The sequence below is a fragment of the Macaca thibetana genome, chromosome 2 (assembly GCF_024542745.1).
Source record: "Macaca thibetana thibetana isolate TM-01 chromosome 2, ASM2454274v1, whole genome shotgun sequence".
Lineage (NCBI taxonomy): Eukaryota > Metazoa > Chordata > Mammalia > Primates > Cercopithecidae > Macaca > Macaca thibetana.
The window spans coordinates 130,299,020-130,320,821 of NC_065579.1; positions in this window are offsets into that span (position 1 = coordinate 130,299,020).

The following is a 21,802-nucleotide window of genomic DNA, read 5'->3' on the forward strand; positions in this document are numbered from 1 at the left end:
AGGCTTTTGACAAAATTCAACAGCCCTTCATGCTAAAAACGCTCAATAAATTCGGTATTGATGGAACGTACCTCAAAATAATAAGAGCTATTTATGACAAACCCACAGCCAATATCATACTGAATGGGCAAAAACTGGAAACATTCCCTTTGAAAACTGGCACAAGACAGGGATGCCCTCTCTCACCACTCCTATTCAACATAGTGTTGGAAGTTCTGGCTAGGGCAATCAGGCAAGAGAAAGAAATCAAGGGTATTCAGTTAGGAAAAGAAGAAGTCAAATTGTCCCTGTTTGCAGATGACATGATTGTATATTTAGAAAACCCCATCGTCTCAGCCCAAAATCTCCTTAAGCTGATAAGCAACTTCAGCAAAGTCTCAGGATACAAAATTAATGTGCAAAAATCACAAGCATTCTTATACACCAGTAACAGACAAACAGAGAGCCAAATCAGGAATGAACTTCCATTCACAATTGCTTCAAAGAGAATAAAATACCTAGGAATCCAACTTACAAGGGATGTAAAGGACCTCTTCAAGGAGAACTACAAACCACTGCTCAGTGAAATCAAAGAGGACACAAACAAATGGAAGAACATACCATGCTCATGGATAGGAAGAATCAATATCGTGAAAATGGCCATACTGCCCAAGGTAATTTATAGATTCAATGCCATCCCCATCAAGCTACCAATGAGTTTCTTCACAGAATTGGAAAAAACTGCTTTAAAGTTCATATGGAACCAAAAAAGAGCCCGCATCTCCAAGACAATCCTAAGTCAAAAGAACAAAGCTGGAGGCATCACGCTACCTGACTTCAAACTATACTACAAGGCTACAGTAACCAAAACAGCATGGTACTGGTACCAAAACAGAGATATAGACCAATGGAACAGAACAGAGTCCTCAGAAATAATACCACACATCTACAGCCATCTGATCTTTGACAAACCTGAGAGAAACAAGAAATGGGGAAAGGATTCCCTATTTAATAAATGGTGCTGGGAAAATTGGCTAGCCATAAGTAGAAAGCTGAAACTGGATCCTTTCCTTACTCCTTATACGAAAATTAATTCAAGATGGATTAGAGACTTAAATGTTAGACCTAATACCATAAAAATCCTAGAGGAAAACCTAGGTAGTACCATTCAGGACATAGGCATGGGCAAAGACTTCATGTCTAAAACACCAAAAGCAACGGCAGCAAAAGCCAAAATTGACAAATGGGATCTCATTAAACTAAAGAGCTTCTGCACAGCAAAAGAAACTACCATCAGAGTGAACAGGCAACCTACAGAATGGGAGAAAATTTTTGCAATCTACTCATCTGACAAAGGGCTAATATCCAGAACCTACAAAGAACTCAAACAAATTTACAAGAAAAAAAACAAACAACCCCATCAAAAAGTGGGCAAAGGATATGAACAGACATTTCTCAAAAGAAGACATTCATACAGCCAACAGACACATGAAAAAATGCTCATCATCACTGGCCATCAGAGAAATGCAAATCAAAACCACAATGAGATACCATCTCACACCAGTTAGAATGGCAATCATTAAAAAGTCAGGAAACAACAGGTGCTGGAGAGGATGTGGAGAAATAGGAACACTTTTACACTGTTGGTGGGATTGTAAACTAGTTCAACCTTTATGGAAAACAGTATGGCGATTCCTCAAGGATCTAGAACTAGATGTACCATATGACCCAGCCATCCCATTACTGGGTATATACCCAAAGGATTATAAATTATGCTGCTATAAAGACACATGCACACGTATGTTTATTGCGGCACTATTCACAATAGCAAAGACTTGGAATCAACCCAAATGTCCATCAGTGACAGATTGGATTAAGAAAATGTGGCACATATACACCATGGAATACTATGCAGCCATAAAAAAGGATGAGTTTGAGTCCTTTGTAGGGACTTGGATGCAGCTGGAATCCATCATTCTTAGCAAACTATCACAAGAACAGAAAACCAAACACCGCATGTTCTCACTCATAGGTGGGAACTGAACAATGAGATCACTCGGACTCAGGAAGGGGAACATCACACACCGGGGCCTATCATGGGGAGGGGGGAGGGGTGAGGGATTGCATTGGGAGTTATACCTGATGTAAATGATGAGTTGATGGGTGCAGCACAGCAACATGGCACAAGTATACATATGTAACAAACCTGCACGTTATGCACGTGTACCCGACAACTTAAAGTATAATAATAATAAATAAATTAAAAAAAAAAAAAAAAAAAAGAAAAACTGAAATATTTATACATCAATTATTGATGAGTTGTACTTTTCAAACTAACTTGCTTTATTGCCAGTTACCAAGCCAAGGCTAGTATTATCTTTCAGCTAGATTAAACTGCCTCTGTTATTCTTAAAGTATCTAGATATGCATATAACTTTTAGTTTTATGGTATAAACTTCCTTTCAAGAAAAAAAAAAAAAAAAGACAATAAGCCACAATAAGACCAACACCTTTCCCCTGTGTTCTTGATAGGGAAAACTGATACGTAGGCAATTATGAACCACAAATAAAGAGTAGAGTTAAGAGTAAAGCAGAAGCAGTGGAGACAAAATTGTTTTAACACAACTTAAACTTCAGATGAATCTTGACAGATGAAACGGTTTTCACTAGGCAAATAGCAATTTAAGGGCATTCTCAAAAGAGACAAAAAATATTATAGTTGACAGAGGGAGGACTTAAACCTAGATCTGCTTGGCTCCTAGACACGTATTTTTCTCCATCATGCTTGTTCTTTTTCATCCTTTGTAGAAGAGTTTAATTGCTAGTAATCATCGTTAGCCCCTCTGGTCATGACATGCCTTATGTAATAAACAAGGTCATTATGCTGAAGATATATAACATATTTATGATAACTAAAGTTTCTTCTCGTTATGATGTTCCATGAATTACATAGCAATAATAATTAGCTTTTGTTTATTATCTTCAGAACATTTAAAAATAATGCAAATAAATACCTATTGCACTTTTTCTTGTATTTGTGTATAGATTCACAATAGAAAACCCATTTCCTGTGACTTGTAAGTTTGAAACAATATCTTACCCCCTCAAAAAAATTTCAATACGTATAATAGACGATGTTTAGTTTTAAATTATTGTGGCGTTTGAATTTAGTTCAGGTCTAAAACTAGTAGAAATAGATATTTATGTTAATATAAAAATTGTTGTTAAAGGGTGGCATGTCTTCCGCTTCTTTTCATGCACCCATCAAACCTATTCTTTTTTTTAATCTCTTAAATTTAAATCTGTGTATTGGGAAATTGATGTATTTTTGTGAAAGAACAAAAGACAGAGGATAGCAGCACCACACTGATTTTGCCTTGTTTGTGAAATGTCGCCAAATTACATGTTGTTCACCATTTTATCTAGCTATGAGGTGGGTAGGAAGAATGATGTATTAGGTTCATATTAAATTAACAACATGTCATAATTTCATACTTCTATACTCTTGGAGCAACACTTACTTTTTCCTCCTGACACATATCAAAATCTTAATATTCCATTCATTATATGGCTATTTGGTTAAGATCTGCCTCCTTCAGGAAGACTATTGAGTTTCTTCAGCATAGAAACTGAATGATAGGCATGATTATGCATACAAAGAGTGCTTGAATAAATAAACAAATTAATAAATGAATGACTAATAAATATATTAAAATATCCAGACATATATATGTGTATATATAATTTAAAATATAAAAACAGAAAATATTTGTAAGTAGTTCAGTCTCTTGTGTTATCTCTCCCACTCTATGTCCCATGGTATTACAAGACATATTTTACTTTATATTATATGGTAAATGTTCTGGAGACTTTCAGAAGCCCATCATTTTTTTCTATGCATTCTGTTATTTCAGACAAAATGTTAAGTGTTGACAATTCTTTTACAAGAGATAGTTATTAAAATCTAAATTCTAAACACTCCTGTTAAACTTTTAACATCAACCTAGTTGCACTGTCAATGGTATATGTCTTCTTTTAATCTTACTGAGTCTGCTCTTTGTACCTGGATACCAATTATCAATTTGTTTCAGCCTTCACTTATGCCCTTCCTTTCTGAATGAATCAAGACTCACAACTTCCTAATATCCAAAATACATTGATGATTTTTCAAATACTTTACTTAATTGTTCACTCGTTCTTTCATTTATTCAACAACATTATAAAACACCCAAAAAGTTGTGTGTGATGTTGGCCTGAACATTGTCAAGTTTCTACAGATAAATTAGATACATTCCCTGGTTTATGAAATTTATAAACTCATAGTTACAATAAGGTAATCAAATATATAATAAAATTAAAATTGGAGTTTCTAAATTATCAAATTAGTAGGATGTACTTGCATGTTTTAATTATAATACCATTTTCTTCTACAAATATACTATATGTACATTTCATATAGCTAATATGTAAGTGTGAATGAAATTGTACATTTCTAACTTTAAATTTCCTGGGGAAATTTGAATATACAATCAAAGCTCTCCAAGAACATCAAAATGAGATGATAATTTTTGTATTGCTTTTAAAGCACTTTTTATCTTTAACATATTAAATATCTTTTGTGTATGTCAATGCACATCTGTAACATCATTTTCAATGGATAGTTGCATCATATATATTTAAAACAGCCCTTGTCTGTTGGAAATTAATTTCCTTTTCAATTTCTTATTATTATAAAAAAATACTGTGATTGCAATCTAGACAACGAAGACATTATAAAACATCTAATCTAAAGTGATTTATCCAACAAATATTCATTGTTCACCTACTATGTGTACATTCTCCTATAAAGCTTTGAAGAGTTAAATCTCTTTATACTCTCTCTTCCTTCACCCTTTCTCTCCCTCTCTATTCCTATCTCCTGCTCTATCTCTGTCTGTATTTGTCTGTCTCTGTCTCTGTCTTATAAGTAACACTGTTATGTGGGGACTTGTAACATCTGTGGAATAAGACAAATATTTAGGAAATGGTGGTCGAATATGTCTACATATCAATATTTTCCCTATTTTCTTTCCTTCCTTCCTTCCCTCCTTCCTTATTCCTTCTTTCCTTCCTTATTTTTCTTTGCCTTTCTTCTATATTTGTCTTATGTATTTTCATTTTTGTTGTTGCCTTAAATGTATGTTACACTTATAATAAAATTAGTTTTCAAAATTAGGAAAAGCTCAGATCTTCTGATGCTTTTCGAACAGAAGAGGAGACAGAATTGCATGCAACACATTTGTTTACCATGAATTTGTAAATCCGAATTCCCTATTTTCTCAGTGGCTTACAAATTATACTATTTTTAATTAAATTTTTTAATTAAAATGATTGAACACCTCCGAAGAACAATGTTAGACTGAATTCTAACTTCATTGATGATGTTTTGAGATTTTTAGTCATTAGATAATTTTACAATTTAAAATCTGATTAAGTTTTCAGGCTGGGTGTGGTGGCTCATGTCTGCAATCCCAGCACTTTGGGAGGCTGAGGTGGTCAGATCACTTGAGGTGAAGGGTTCAAGACCAGTCTGGCCAACATGGTGAAACCTCGCCTCTACTAAAAATATAAAAATTAGTTGAGTGCGGTAGTGGGCGCCTGTAATCCCAGCTACTTGGGAGGCTGAGGCAGGAGAATCACTTGAACTCAGGAGGTGGATGTTGCCATGCACTGACATCGCGCCACTTCACTCCATCCAGCCTGGATGACAGAGTGTCCTCTCTTCTTTCCTTCCTTCCTTCCTTCCTTCCTTCCTTCCTTCCTTCCTTCCTTCCTTCCTTCCTTCCTTCCTTCCCTCCTTCCTTATTCCTTCTTTCCTTCTTTATTTTCTTTGCCTTTCTTCTGTATTTTTCTTTTCTATTTTCATTTTTGTTGTTGCTTTAAATGTATATTACACTTAGAATAAAATTAGTTTTCAAAATTACGAAAAGTTCAGATCTTCTGATGCTTTTTGAACAGAAGAGGAGACAGAACTTGCACGCAACACATTTGTTTATTATGAATTTGTAACATCCAAATTCTGCTAAAAGACTGGAGATACTGTATCTATACATTTGGAAGCCAAATATGAGCTAGCAGAGAGTGGTGAAATCACCCTTGAAATGAGAATTATAAAACTGAAAACAAGACCTAGTTGCATCTTTACTGGCTAGGGGATCTTGGGTTGCTTCAGTTAGTGAAAAGAATATCAGCTTGGCATCAAGACGGCTGACTTAACCTGCTGGCCCCAATATATATTTGTTGTGTGACACTAGGCACCCATTTAAGTTTGCTTATCTTCAATTTCCTCAGTATAAAAGAGGAAAAACTGATTATTATGATCATACTGCTAAGTTAAAGTTATATAATGTATGCCACACTGCAAATAAAGTATATTAATTATGTGTATAAACCCACTTATTACCCACTAAACAATAAAAAGATGACCAAAAAAACTATCATTTTTATTGCATAAATATAAATATAACCTTAAGATTTACTGTAATCTTGTAAAAGCATATATAAAATCAAACACTAGACATATCTTTTAGAGAGTTTTATTGTTCAGTGTCTGTGCTTATCTTAAACGAGTACTATTTAGATTATAATTTAAGCAGTATGGATGTCAGTTGCTGAAGTTCATTTCATGTTATACATCATATAATGTGTCATTAATAGGCAACACTTATTCTTAACTATGATTTTTCTTGATTCTTATGAGAACTCAGAATTTGAAAACCTGTAAAAGTAATCTAAATATTCTTCCCATTGTGGGAGACTTTTGTGCATTACTGCTGGGTGATGGTCTTTCATTGGTTCTGTGAACTTGTCAAGCATAGGAAATATGTTTACTGTTTTTCTGCCCAACATGGTAGTAAATCACTCCAAGGGTTAATAAAATGACTGCATATTGGGAAGTTCTGTACCATCAGTATTTTCAGCAATCATCTGAGGGATCAAAACCGATCTGATTCACCAGAGACTATCCCAAAAAACAACAGGATGGCAGTTGATTTAAAATTAAAGATATATGTGGCCTAAGATGCAGAGGTATTTATCTTCATGGGGCATAACCCTTCTAGTGGGAAAATTCATTCCATTTATCAAAGTATAGGCCAGAAGTTTATTTTGTGTGCAAAGGGATTTGAGGGATTTAAGGGTTATTTCTATGTTCTCTAGCAAAGAGAGCTCCTTTACTCTGAGGATATTTCTTCCTAAAGAAGTAGGACTCACTTCCTAAGATCTATGCAGTCTTTCCCACTATATAATCTGATATAAAAACATAACTAATGTTTTAATGTTTCTTAATTGTTGCTACAAGTTTGTTTTATACATGACCATATTTATTAGCCTGTTCACATGCTGCTAATAAAGACATATCCGAGACTGGGTAATTTATAAAGGAAAGAGGTTCAGTGGACTCACAGATTCACATGGCTGGGAAGGCCTCAGAATCATGGCAGAAGACGAAGGAAGAGCAAGCGGATGTCTTACATGGCTGCTGGCAAGAGAGTGTGTGCAGGAGATCTGCCTTTATAAAACCATCAGATCTCAAGAGACTTATTCACTATCACAAGAACAGCAGGGGAAAGACCTACTCCCATGATTCAATTACCTCCCACCAGGTAGCTCCCACTGCATGTGGGGATTATGGGATCTACAACTCAAGATGAGATTTGGTTGGGGACACAGCCAACCATATCACTACATGAATACACTGAAGCCCACCCAATCCAGTGATTTTTTTTTTTAATTTCCACTACACTACATCAAAAGAGAGAGTGTACAAAAGGATGCTGGTTTTGTGGCCTGCCAAATTTGAGGCAAAATCATGGCAGTGGTTCATCTGACCAGCGTCTTCTTTTCTTCTGAGAAGGTAAGTGTACTGAAACTTCTTAATTCTCAAAACTAAGAGTAATTTCTGTAAATGATAAACTGAAAATATTACTTGACAGAGTTTCAAGAAAGTTGGATTCTATTCCCCGTTTCATCACTAAGGAGCATATCACTTTAGCTTTCTGAGTCCTAGTTTTCACTTCCGTAAAATGAGAAGACCGAGTGGGTTGAATTCTAGTCAGTTGTAGGGCTACGATGATCACTTACTATGCTACAGTTTAGGTTAGTTTCTTACTGATATGAATAATATTTTGTGCATTATTTACATTAAAAAATTTATTGTTTTCAGAACCAAATGACTTTTTTTCTTTTAAAAAAAAAACCCCATATTTGTAGGTATTTCTTGCTTTATGGGTCACAAAATGTAGCCACAATAATCAGAAAAGGACTAATATTGTTGACAAAGTGGACAACTAAGAAATGTAATACTTGAGCCCCAGAGCTGGCTTTTAACTTGAACAGTAAATTTCTAAATTTCGATTACTATAAATAATATTATCACTATAATTATCTTCCACAACAGGGAAGACCTCAGTGGCTCTGAATAACTAAATAAAAACTAGATATTACATGTATTTGAGAGAAAAAAAATTCACAATAGGAAGTTATACAATATTTGGGAATTCTTTTCACAATTAAAATTTTCTCTGTCTTCAAATATCCCTGTTACAGCAAAATCCCACCTACTCACAATTGTATGTATTCAAAATGGGACCTCAGAATACAAGTAGGTGGAAATCACAGGTCATGGCCACAATTGAAATGATACGTCTGTGCTAATTTAAAAACACACTCTTGTGATGAACAGTTTTGCATATTTACTATAAATATTACATCAAAAACAGACTGTGCTTGCTCTGCAATGTTGTCCTTATAAGCCCTGGAGGGATGTGATCATTTTCTGCTGACTCTGCTGTATATGATGGTTTGTACTTTAATACTAACTTCCTCAATGGCAAAGGTTGGCCCAACCCTACACTAACTATGTAACACAAAAGACTTCAACAATCAGGCATGTTTCAACGGTAAATATGTTGTCTCCTCCCCACCCCCGGTATTATGTATTAACGAATACATTATTACCTGCTCAAGCATTTTCTCCTTTCTGTCTCAATCAGTATTACGGTCCATGATATAATTAGATGTTTCCTTTTGAACAAAAACATTTATTTTATTGCTTACCAAGGCTGTTCAATTTCAGCCTTTGGCCATATGACTTTAATCAGAAGTATTTGTGATTTAGAGCACTATAGTATGTTTATTTTGGCAATTTATTATCATAGCCCATGGGAAAATGACAGTAAATAGCTTATAATTTTTGTAAGTAATAAAAAAATAGCCGTGACCTATGATTGAAGGAAAAAATATTCAGGAACTTTCTTATAGAAATAGACTGTCATCATTTGAAAACTCAACACTTTCTAAATTGCTGTTTATTTCTAATGATCAAGTGCTTCCTACACATTGTCTCTTCCAGTGATTCTCAAAGCGTTAGACTACCACATGATGACAAACTGGAGAATGTCTTTAAAAAATAGATTTCTTTGCCAGACGCAATGGCTCACACCTGTAATTCCAGTACTTTGAGAGGACAAGGCAGGAGAATCACTTGTGCTCAGGAATTCCAGACCAGCCTGGGCAACAAAGTGAGACCCTGTCTCTACAAAAAAAATACACAAATTAGCAAAGCGTGGTGGCACACGCCTATAGTCATAGCTACTGGCGAGGCTGAGACAGGAGGATTGCTTGAGCCCAGGAGACAGAGGTAGCAGAGAGCTGTGATTGCGCCACAGCACCCCAGCCTGAGCAAAAGAGCAAGACCCTGTCTCCAATAATAGTAATAATAATAAAAATAATAATGGATTTGATGGCACTACCCAAAATTACTGAATAAGAAAATTTCAGGAGCAGAATCCCAGGCTCTGCATTTTGTATAAGCTTACCAGGTAATTCTTTTGAACATTTAAGTTTGCATGATTCTATTTTAAAATTCTATTTTCTCATATAAACTGTGATCATGAGAAAATATAGGACTTTTTCCCCAATCTCACAAGTTAACTGCAGAATTTGAGTTAGAATTCAGATCTCTTTATTCCTAAGACAATTTCTACAGACAATATAAACTGGATTGCAATTTATTTTTCATCCTACACAGTTGGTATAAAATTAATTTTATAAATAAGAACCTTTTATATTACTAGGATAAAGGTAGCATTTTAACAATTTTTCATCTTTAACAATTTTTCATCTTTAACAATTTTTCATCTTTAGGTTGGTGTCTCACCTACTTATGTAAACTTTTTCTAGCTTAATCAGTCTAACATATCATTCTTTTTTTTTTTTTTTTCTGAGACAGAGTTATAAACTCATGACATCTGATCAGGTGTTCCCGTCTCAAAATTACGTATTTCACTCTCATTTGTGTATTTCCCATTTGTATTAATCAAGATATACTAGGTTATACTGCAATAACAAATGAACATGCCAAAGTCACAGTGGCATAGTGCAGTGAAAGTTTATTTTTCAGCCATACTACATGTCCAGCTTGGCTCAGCAGGGATCTCTGCTCCATTCTGATGCTATCAATGCTATCAGTGCTGGTCCTGCCCCCTCTGACACATGATAAAATTTTACACGCATGCTTTTTTTGCAATTACATTGGGCAATTAATTAGTTCTTCCAGATATCCTGTAAGCAGAAATTGCAGGCATTGCACTGCAACATTTAATTGCTGGTGTAAGAACCTCCAGACATCTTCTCTCTGGCATTGCAATTGGTAACATTAAAAATGGGAACTATTCCCTCAGTGTGCATCTTTGAAGTACTATAACAAACAGAGCTTTGCCTCAGATTCACGAGAGATATATTGTACAAGAGAAAAATAAAGTTGTGTTGTTTTGTCTTCTGAAATTTTTAGAATTGTTTGTTACCTTAGCATAACATTGACTATCTTGACTCAGATATCCTCAGAAATATATATACAAAGAGATCTGGCATGGAAGAGGCTGTGCTTCCTTGTATCTGCAATATTTTAAACATATGGTCTTTTTGTCCCCATGGCATAGAAAATGTCTGAAAAAGTTTACACAGCTTTTTCATTCTTCAAGCCAACAATAATAGGATATTTTTCTTCACAGCCCATTATCCAAAACTAATCACATGACTCCAACATACCAAAAGAAGGGTAATAAATGCAGTTTTAAATTTTGGGAGAGGAAAGAAGAACTTGATATTAATAAAAACTAGTAATGTGGTAGATTTCATTGAATAAACTTTATATTTTTGTTCTTAAAAAATTTTCCTTTATATATAATTTGGAAGTAGAGAACACATTTGTTGACTTGGCATAATATCAAGAAGTCATAATGGAATATACAGATACATGTGCTTATAATAAAATAAAGTCCTAAAAAGAAAAAAATAATAAACAGATTTTTAAAGCATGGTAAATATATTTGCACATTATGACAGAGGTCAGCAACCTTACCCCATCTCTACTAAAAAAAAACACAAAAAATTAGCCGGGTATAGTGGTGGGCGCCTGTAGTCCCAGCTACTCGGAAGGCTGAGGCAGGAGAATGGCCTGAACCCAGGAGGCGGAGCGTGCAGTGAGCCTAGATCGCACCACTGCACTCCAGCCTGGGCGGCAGAGGGAGACTCTGTCTCAAAAATAAATAAATAAAAATAAATAAATAAATAAATACATAAATAAAATTTAAAAATCAATTTTTAAATAATGGAAACGTAATCATATAAAACCAGGAAAAAGAGTGTATTGTCACTCAATTCATAATATGAATGCCCAAATCCAGTAAACCTCTGAAAAAAATGTTCACTGTCATTCTTCTCAAAAAATCAAAATTTAAAAATCAAGTATATATTCTGCCTACTAATTGGCAAAAACATTTTGAAAGATATTAATAACAAGAGGCAGACTTGAATGGAGTGAACTTCCCTAGAACAATCTATAAGTAGTTAGGAGATCAATTTTAAAACGTTTATGAAAATTAAAAATAGAAAATACATCCTAGGGAAACATTCAAAAGGTATACAAAGATATGTATTTGAGAATATTCACTGCAGCAGCATTTGCAAAACTAAAATTAGAAATAAGTTTATAAATAGGAGATAGTTCAGTAAATCATGGTACAGAAAGACAATGGAATTCTGTTACAGATAGGAAGCAAAATAAGCACAAGGACTTTCAGTTAGGAGAATGTTGGGTATGTGTGAGAAAAAAATGTCAGTGAGGTCATGACATACTTGGCTAGAGAGAGAAAAATGGAAGGTGCGGTGATGAAGGTTAAATCATAGATGGTTTGTAGGCCAACATAAGAACTTGGAGCTTCACTCAAATTTAAGCCTCTTTGATGAATTTGACCAAAAGAGTAAAATTACCTGAATGCCCACTTAAAAGGATCCCTCTACCTATTTTGTGGTGAATTGACTAAAATGAAAAGAATATAAGCAGGGAGACCAGGTAGATAACTGTTTCCTGAAGCAAAATAAGAGATGTTGGTAACTGGGGATAGGATAATAGTGATGAAAAATCTGGAATAATTTTAAGATTAAAAAATTGAGACTTGCTGATGGACTAGGCACAGTGAGTGAGAGAAAGGTATGAAAAATTACTCCAAGTCTACCTCGATCAGGTGAAAGGCTGCATTGCAAAGACTAAGAAAGATGTATGTTTATGAGAAAATCAAAAATTTACTTTGGAGCATATTAAAGTTGAGTTGCCTATTTTGCATCAAATGGAGATGTAAATGAAGCAGTTGGATATACAAATGTGAATGAAGAGATACACTTTAGAAGCATCAGTGCATAAATTTTATTAAAGCCTTTTTAAAGTAATGACCTTGAAAGATCATCTACAGTGAGTAAGTAGACAGAGAAAGAAGGCATCTATGGATCAAGTCCTGAGGTAATCCAATAGGTAGAGCTTGCAAGATGAGGCAGAGCTAGCTAGTAACAAAGAAAAGAAGTAACTTTGAGATTCGAAAAAACAAAACAAAACAAAATGAAAGAGTGGCATCCAGAAGTCAAGTGAAGGTATTTAAATCTGGGGTTGTAATCAACTCTATCAAACACAATTTATAGTCAAATAAGATGACTGAAAACTGACAATATGATTTGGCAGTTTCAGTATTATTGGTATCATTTGTATGAACATTTCATAATGGAAAATGAAAGTCTAATTGCAATGGCTTTGAGACAATGGAAGGAAAGGACACAAAAAGAGTGTTCTGTATATGCAGGCAGGGGCTGGATAGCAGACAGCAGGGTATATGGGATGAAGGTAGGTTTTTATATGATAGATATTATAGCATGCTTATATGCTGATGACAAAAATCCAATAAAGCAGAAAAATTAAGGTTATATAAAATAGAAAAAATAGTAACCAGGAGAGGGTGAGACAAAGACTCTTTTTTGTTTGTTTTTTTCAACTAAGGAGTCAAATTTCTTTCATTTTAGGAATAAGTACAACATTGTATTTCAAGAGCAAAAAATAAAAAGCAAGGTACCATGGTGAAGAAAGGTGGGGCAGGAGGGGGAAAGAAGGTGAAAGATAATTTACACCACTTTTTGCCAAATAATTTTTGTATTATCTAATTTAGTCTTTATTTTTACTTTTTGAACAGAATTTTTAAAAAAAATTTTAGAGTGACAGAAAAGTTGGGCAGAAAGTACAGAGAATTTTTATATGCTCCCTGCTCCCACACACACATAAGCATCCTCCTCTATCAACATTTTGGGCCAGAGTGACACGTTTTTTACAATTAAAAACCTACATTGACACATCAATGTTACTCAAAGTCCATAGCTTACATTAGGGTATACTCTTGGTGTCATACATTCTATGGGTTTTGACAAATGTATAATGGCATATATCTATAAATTTTTTATTATCAAAGTATCATAAATAATTTGTTTATTTATTATAAAAAATACTATTTTATTATAAAAAGTATCATAAATAATAATTTTATTGCCCTAAAAGTCCTCTGTGCTCTAGTCATCCATCCATCCCCACCCAATGCCTGAAAACCATTGATTGTCTTATTGTTCTGCAATTTTTTCTATAATTTTATTGTGGTATAATAAACAACATAAAATTTACCTTCTTAACAATTTTAACAGTTCAGTAATATTAAATATATTCATAATGTTGTGCAACATTCACCACCATTGATCTCTATAATTCTTTTCCTCTTTTAAAACTTAAATTCTGTTATACACACTAAACAATAACTTTCTATTCACTCATCCTGAAGCCCCTCGCAAACACTATTCTAATTTCTGTCTCTACGATTTTGACTGCTATCAGTACTTCTTATAAGCAAAACCATATAATATCATTCTTTATATGACTGGATTATTTCACACAGCAAAATGTCCTTAAGATGTATCCAAGTTCTAGCATGTATCAGAATTTTCTCATTTTTTAAACTCTAAATAATATTCCATTATACCCATACATCACATTTTCTTTGGATTTAAATATATCTCTCTTAGACCATGTGTTTTTAACTATTCTGTCAATCTTTGTTTTCACATTCCTTTCACATTTAAAGTAATTACTGAAACAAGGAGGAGCTTCTGCGTTTTTGCTCTTTGTTTTCTATATGCATTATAGCTGTTTTGTTCCTCATTTCCAGAATTATTGTCTTACATTGTGTTTAGCTGATTTCTTACAGTGCAATGTTTAAATTCCTTTCTTATTTCCTTTTATGTATATTATGTCCCTATTTTCCTTGTGGTTACCATGGGAATTACATTTAACAGCCTAAAGTTATAACACTCTGATTTGTGTTTATGCCAACTCAAGTGACATAGGAAACCCTTTACCACTTAATGGCCCTGTTGTCACTCCTTTTGGTTGTTGATGTGACAAAATTATATATTTATACATCCGGTGCCCCAAAACATAAACTAATAATTCTTTTAAATACATTAGTCTCTTAAAATATGTAGAAAACAAAATGTTGTGTTACAAACCAAAGTTACAATTATTCTAGCTTTTAGATTAATAACTTTATTTTTAAATGTAGTAGTCCCTTAAATCATGTAGAAAACAAAAAGTAAAGTTACAACTTACTGTTGTAAGTAGAGTTACAGATTATTGTTGTTACAATAATACTAGCTTTTCTAATTGTCCATGTATTTACCTTTATAGAGGTATTTATTTCTTCACATGACTTTGAATTACTGTCTACTCTCCTTTCATTCCACCGTACAGAACCCTCTTAAGCATATCTGGCAAAGCAGGTCTAGTGCAAACAAATTCCCTCAGATTTTATCTGGGAAGGTCTCTGTTTCTCCCTCAGTTTTGAAGGATGGTTTTGCCAGATTTAGAATTACTGGTTAACAATTTGAAAATATTTTTTCAGCACATTAAATATCTTGGTTCACTATCTTCTGTCCTACAAAGTTTCTGATGAGAAATAAGCAGATAATGTTACTGAGGATTCCTTGTGTATAAGTCACTTCTCTGTTGCTACTTTTCTCTTTGTTTCTTGACTTTTAAAAGTTTGATTTTAACGTGTCTATGTGTGGGTCTTTTTATTTTTATTCTCTTTGAAGTTTGTTGAGATTCTTGGATACTTACATTCATATGAGAAGTTTTCAGCAACTATTTCTTCAAATAATCTCTCTCTCTCTCTCTCTCTCTCTCTCTCTGTCACTCTTGCTCTCTCTTTCTGTCTTCTGGGACTTCTATAAGGTATACATTAATTTATTTGTTGGTCTCCCGGAGATCATTTAGGTTCTGTTCATATTTATTCAATATTTTTATTCCTGTTTTTCAGAATCAATTTATATTGTTGTATCTTCAAGTTTGTTGATTCTTTCTTTTGCCTACACAAATCTGCCTTTGAATCCCTCTGTAAATTTTCCATTTCAAATACTGTACTTTTCAGCTCTAGAACTTTAGGTTCAGAATTTCTTTTTTTCTGTCTCTTTATTGATAATTGCATTTTGTTCATAGATAGTTTTCTTAACTTTATATCTTCCTTTAGTTCATGATACATCTTTAAGATAGACATTTTGACGTTTTGTCTATGGATCTGCCATCAGGTCTTTTAGGGTATAGTGTCGGCTGATTTTTTTTTTTTCTTTGAAAGGCCATGCTTTCTTATTTATTTGTGTGCTTTGTGTTGATGTTGCAAAAAATGGATACTTGAATCTAATAATGTTTTAACCAAGGTAATCCAACCCTTCCCCGTTCCCCAGTTTGTCAGTTTTTGATATTCTTTTTATGTATTGTTTTGCTTTTTGTATTGTTATAGGCTATCTCTCATTCTGGGATCAGCCTGAGGTATAATTATAAATTCTTGTCAAGTCTTTTCTGAACCTATGCCTTTTCCTTAACATGCACAGTCACTTTTTAATGCTCCCCATATATACAATTGCTTTTGAATATGTTATTGTTTAATGCCTGGCTCTTAAAAGAGAAAAAAGAAAAAAAACTGAGGTTGGTGGAGAAGCACTAGAAAGTCACTTCAGTCATACGTGAAGGGGCTTTCAACAATGGAGAGACATGAAAAATCAATGGCAACTCATAGCTTGTCTGCACCTCTCTAACCAGAAGCAGCTATCAGAAGAACAATCCCAAATATCTGGAGGACAGAGTCCTTTGTGCTCACCCTGGCTCTTACAGTTCTGTGCAGGCTGCTTCAGGAACATATGCATAGCTGTCTGCCACAGCGATGGGGGTGGAGAATGGGTAGCAGGTACCGTACTGAGTGCTAAAATTGATGGAAATTAACTGCAATTTTCCATCCAAGCATTCTCCTGGAAGTTGTAAACCTTCAATAGACTCCAGGGTTCCAAACAGTTACATCAGACAGATTCTGCCAGTGCTGTTGTTCTCTAGGTGGAGAAACATTCCTGGTGCTTCCTATGCCACCACTTTTTCAGAATCCTCTAGAATGAATTCCTTTGCAGAAGCAAAGAAGTTGGTCTTTGTTGAGACTACAGACAAATAATTCATAATGGTAGTACTGATTATAGAGTGTATGGGTTACAGTTACTGACAAATTTTGAGATGTTGTTATTGATGCTAATGGAGTACTCTTCTACCTGATTCTATTTCCTCAGTAAAATAAGAAGCAGTTTTTTAGCTGAGGATGAGAACAGGGTTTAAAACAGAAAGGAAAAGCAAAGATTGATAAAGGAGTGGAGGATTTATGCAAATAAGAAATTATATGGTTAAACCTTAGAACAACAAAAGTCACTAGGATCAATAGATAATAGGTCCTGTGAGGTTGAAAGATCACTGAAGCTGGATAGATAAGAAATGAAGGCTGAAAAATTGAATACTTGGAATTCAGATTATGAAGCAGATGCAGTTACTGACAGTAAGACATCTAGGTTATGGTCATGAGAGTGGGTGACTAAGACAGTATGGGTGCAAAATTATTAAAGGAGAGAAGGAAAAGGAAATGAGACAACAGGATTCTGAAATGGCTGTACATATTATTAAAATCACCAAGAGTTATAACAGAAGTTGGGATTGAGATAGTAACAGTAGCCCATGTGCTATAACCCTCAACAATGTGGAAGAGAAAACCCAAGGGGGTGCCACTGAGTAAAACAAGGAAGGGAGGCATTTGTAGAATGTGATGACATGAGCTACAAAAGGGCACTTTTAGGGAGCTGCAGGAAATCACGGCCTGAAAGGAGCATTGAAAAGCAGAGACTACATTCCACCTTCAGGCCCAGGGTTTGGGAGAAAAAAAGTCACAAGGTAGGGAGGGTCAGAGGGAAAGCCACGTCTTCGGGGAAGAGCTAGTATTAAATCACAGCTAAGTTTTTATGGGGATGTTCAGAAAAAACAAACAAACAAACAAAACAAAAAAAGAAACAGAATATATGAGCTAATTTATTGGAACTATGAATTCCACAGGGCAGAGCAAGAGTAGAACAGCTTTAGGGGTCAAGGAGAGTGGGAAGTCTGGTCAGATTGAGATTGTCAGTGCCATATGGGGAAAAGGGCCCTGCTGATAAAGGCTTCTTGCAACAACTAACATAAACAGAGATGTGGGACATGATTACATGAGCTCTGATAGTCTGTGAGACAGATTGTGGTAGAATGGAAATGTGTGTTGGAGGGGAGGGAGGGTGGTGTTACTAGGAGCACATGATGATCTGGACTCTCCTCTTTCGCTTTTCTCTAGGTTTGTGAGGAAGCTTTGGAAAGGGACAGAATCAGAACTGCACGCATATCCATACCAGAATATTAGCAGTGCATATCCCGGCGTGGTGGCATTATGCATGACACTGACTTTCTCATTTTTTGTTTAGTATTTTTAAGTACAATTGTCCTGCTATGTCAGTGGTGGGTTCTTCATCCGTGAATTCAACCAACCATGAATAGAAAACATTCAGAAAAATAATGCCACTGTACTGAACATGTACCACACTTTTAAAATTCCTGTAATTTTCTAACCAATACAGTGTAACAACTATTTACATAAAATTTGCATTGTATCAGGCATCATAAGTAATCTAGAGAAGACTTTAAGTATATGGAAGATTGTTTGTAGTTTATGTGCAAATACTATGCTATTTTACGTAAGGGACTTGAATATCCATGGATTTTGGTATCTGTGGGGGTCCTGGAATCAGTCCCTCACAGATACCTGTATTTATTTTAAGTGAATGTGTATTATGGAAAATAAATATATATGTGTATATATACACACACGTATATCCACAATATATGTGTATATATGTATGTGTGTGTGTTGTCATTTTTCAACTTAAGTTTAAAAAGTTACCTAGAAGGGATAAAACAAAAATAGAGCTCCAGATATCTAATGTTCTTTTCAGAAGGAAATCTTTATATCTCTATTTTACTTCAGCTGTATTTTTTAAACTACTTGGCTAAAGTAAACTCACGTTCATACAGAAAATCACTATTATTTTGCATAAAGTTGTGAAGTCTAAGAGTGAATAGAGTCTAACAATCATATTTATTGATGTGTCTGTTGTTAAACACTGAGCAGATGTCTCCATTAGAGCCTCTATCATGATGTCTAGATCATTTCAGGTAGATTTTTACTAATTTCAAGCTACATAATGCTTCCTTCCCAATACTGTTGCCTACATCAAATTTTTATTTCTTAGGTATTTCTTGTATTTCTTATCCCCTGATATGGAGACTATGAGGCTCTCATTATTTCTTTCCCACTCTTCAGGGTTATCGGGAGGATTATAAGCATGAACTCTGGAATTAGACTTCTAGTGTTTGAATCCCACTGATGTCTAAAAGATATGGCCTTTGCCCTCATAATTTGCAATGTAATCATTGAAGAGAGACATGTACACAGTTTTTATAACACAATGTAGACAGAAGTAAGTATCATAAAAGTAATAGTGGCTGAAATGGTAGAAAACATCATGGAGGGAATGGCTTTTGAGTGGGGATTGAATAAACAGAGTGTTTTAGGAATAAAAATGGTGTTAGGAAGAAAAGAAGTTCAAGCAAAGAATAATTTTAGTGAAGGTATAAAAATGATGAACTGCTCTCATGTTCAGGTAAGGGTCTAGAATGATAGGAGTAAATATTGAGTAGGGGAAAATCGAGAGATATGGTTAAAAATATCTTGTTTGGACATGAATACCAGCCTAATAATTCTGATTTGCTTTACTATCCATTTGACTTTATGGATCATTAAAAAAAATTAGTATAAATGCTGATAGCTGGTATATCTCTCTCTAAGGTTGTTACTGCATATGAGAGCAATCAGGAAAACATTTTCAATCAATCACTTATTTTACTAGCGGGTGCCAGGCAAATGGCTTTCCTGATTTTTTTTTAATCTTTAAAATTGACTGAATGACTTTTTAAGTTAATTGGGTGGTTCAGGGCAAGTTTAAATGCAACCAAAACACTTAGCATGTGAGAGCAAGTGCATAAATTCACAATAGGAGCAAACATCAAGGCAGCAAGAAAATTAGAGCCATTTTTGAGTCACTGACCACCCACATTTGAGAGTTTTTGCTGGATGAACATTCCTCCTGCACTTGGAAAGAAATTAGTGTTTTAGAACAGGAGTTAGTACACTCTTTCTTTAGAGAACCAGATAGTAAATATTTTGGGATAAATCTTTGCTGGATAAATAGTCTCTGTCACAAGGACTTGACTCTACTTTTATAAGGTGAAAACACCTGAAGACAATGTGTAAATGAATGGGCATGGTTGTCTTCCATCTAAACATTATTTACGTAGTGGGTAGTAGATCATATCTGAGCCACAGTCATAGTTGGCTGACCCTATTTTAAAAAATTATTGGGGACAGATGTGTAAAAAGTTGAAGTAAACAAATGCAATATAAGATACTATCACATAATGATGAATGTTCACCAAATGTTTTCTTTGAATATCAATGCAAACCTGGTCAGACTTTGATGCTGATACTTGCAACTAAGGGCGGAATCCATAGTCAGCAAAAATTATTATTTTTGTATGTCTTTTGCTGTTACAGCAGCGTAAACAATTAATTCAACTTAGATTAAAGGAAGGCATAGTTTAATAATAAATAGACCTCATAGAAACACAAGCCCAGAAACTAACATAGAGCCGGGTATCATGAGATATAAAAATTGGAGTAAAAATTTAGGACAGTACCAGGTACTTATCTCATTTCAGCCCATGGGCAATCTTATTTTTCTTTTAGAAAAACCTTTAAAGGCTGGATATTTGGCTCACGTCTATAATCCCAAGGCAGGAGGATTGCTTGAGCCCAGTGGTTATCAGCCTGGGCGACATGGTGAGACCCCGTCTCAACAAAAATACAAAAAATTAGCCGGATGTGGTATACATGCCTGTAGTTCCAGCTACTTGGAAGGCTGTAGTGGAAGGATTGCTTGAGCTTGGGAGTCAAGGCTGCAGTGAGCTGTGATCACACCACTGCACTCCAGCATAGGCAACAGGGTGAGACCCTGTCTAAAGAAAACAAAAACCAAAACCAAAAAAACCCTGTAAGATTAATGTTGTTATCATCCCCATTTTACAAATAAGAAAACTGAGTCACAGACCACTGCTAAAGAACGTTCCCTTGGCCACAGCTTAGAAAATATTAAAGTCAGGTTTTTTTTATCCGGCCAGTTCATCTCAGGAGCCAATACTCTTAGACATTGCCCAACTGGTTTAAGTCAATTTGCTCTTTGAAGTTTGAGCTAAACTGTGAAGACAAGTAGGATTTATCTAATCATAGTAGCTAACATCTATGAATCAATATATGCCAGGGCTTTATACAAATCAGCTCCTTTAATCTTCATGACCCTACTTAGTGGATGAAAAAAGAGACACTGTCACCCAAAGTGATATAAGTGCAATTGGTAGAACCAGGACTCTATCCTGGTGAGTCTGCCCATAGAGACTATACACTTAATCTTTCGGGCAAGCACAATAATCTTAAAAAAGGTAATATATGATGTGCAGAGAGCAGGCTGCCGAAATCAGCGAGAGACATTTGCTAGGCAAGGTGGTTCCCAGATTATGGAACCAGTGAAGGAGGATTTTTTTTTTTAATATACGAAGCAACTGAGAACCACTGTAGAGTTGTCAGTCAGGAAGGTTCGCTTGATAGCAGTAAACACTGGAGACTGTAAGGGAGCTTGAAAAAATGAGGGATTCAAAAGAAATCATGAGTTTTGTGTTCTCCTGCAGAAGAGTGAGAGTAGTAAGAAACTGAGAAGAGGGAATTACTTGGAGACATATTTCAAAGGAAAATATGATTTGAGACTGACAGGTCACAGAAGATAAAGCAAAAAATAGTCAGATTAATTCACATGCTTAGCCTGGGATACTTGACAAATGATGTTATCACAGACAAACTGAATAAGTTTAGTTAAAGAAGCTAGTTTGAATTAAAAGTAAGTTTGGTTGAATTCGCTCATA